At 58.6% G+C, this 775-nt stretch overlaps 1 non-coding gene across 1 annotated transcript; it reads right to left on the reverse strand.

The window, feature by feature from the left end:
- Positions 1–572: 572 nt before the first annotated feature.
- On the reverse strand, positions 573–646 carry TRNAI-GAU. Its single transcript has one exon. It is a non-coding gene; the product is annotated as a tRNA-Ile (tRNA).
- Positions 647–775: the final 129 nt, after the last annotated feature.

Below are 775 nucleotides of genomic sequence, written 5' to 3' on the forward strand. Positions count from 1 at the left end.
ACGCCTCTCTAAAAACATGGCAGTCATCTACTGGCTGGTCACTTTCTCCACGTGGCTTGGGATTTATGTCTCACTTACCGTTTTGCTCCTCACCTAGAACGGTGCTGGGCATGCCGCAGCCTTAGATACCATCTGTGGAATGCATTCATTCCAGACCTGGATTTACAATCCCAAGACTTCCCCGCAAGGCGACCAAGGGAACACGGTGACATATGGGAGCACCTGTCTTCACTGGGCGATTCCACAGCCTCAGGAACCACGGGGACGGCAGCGGGTGGGGACTGAGGGCCAGAGATATGGATGGCTTTGGATGTCCTGAGTGCCCTGCAGGTGGCGGATGGTGCAGGGACTCGGGTGGGGGGGAGGGGGCACCGCCCCAGCGCATGCCCGGTACCTCCCGCTCTCCCCAGTAGGCTGCCCTCCACAACCTCTGGGCGGGGAGTCCAAGAGATCCCGCAATTCGCTCCTACCCGGACGCTGCTCACAGTACCTGAATGGGCATTTTTCACAAACGGTTGTATAAAGAGTTCCTTGTGGGGTGGCGGCAGAAAAAAAAGGCTAAGATAAGACTATCGCCGGTGCGGGAATCGAGCCCGCGACCTTGGCGTTATCAGCACCACGCTCTTACCAACTGAGCTAACCGACCTCCTGACGCCCCCCAGTTCCGCTGGAGCGTATAAAAAGGCTCCACGTTCGCGCCCCTCCACAAGCGATTCCTTGCGAAGCCAGCGCGCAGCTGGCTGCCTCCCGCTTTCCCCAAGTTGCGGAGACACTG

This window comes from Papio anubis, unplaced genomic scaffold (genome assembly GCF_008728515.1).
Source record: "Papio anubis isolate 15944 unplaced genomic scaffold, Panubis1.0 scaffold3060, whole genome shotgun sequence".
NCBI lineage: Eukaryota > Metazoa > Chordata > Mammalia > Primates > Cercopithecidae > Papio > Papio anubis.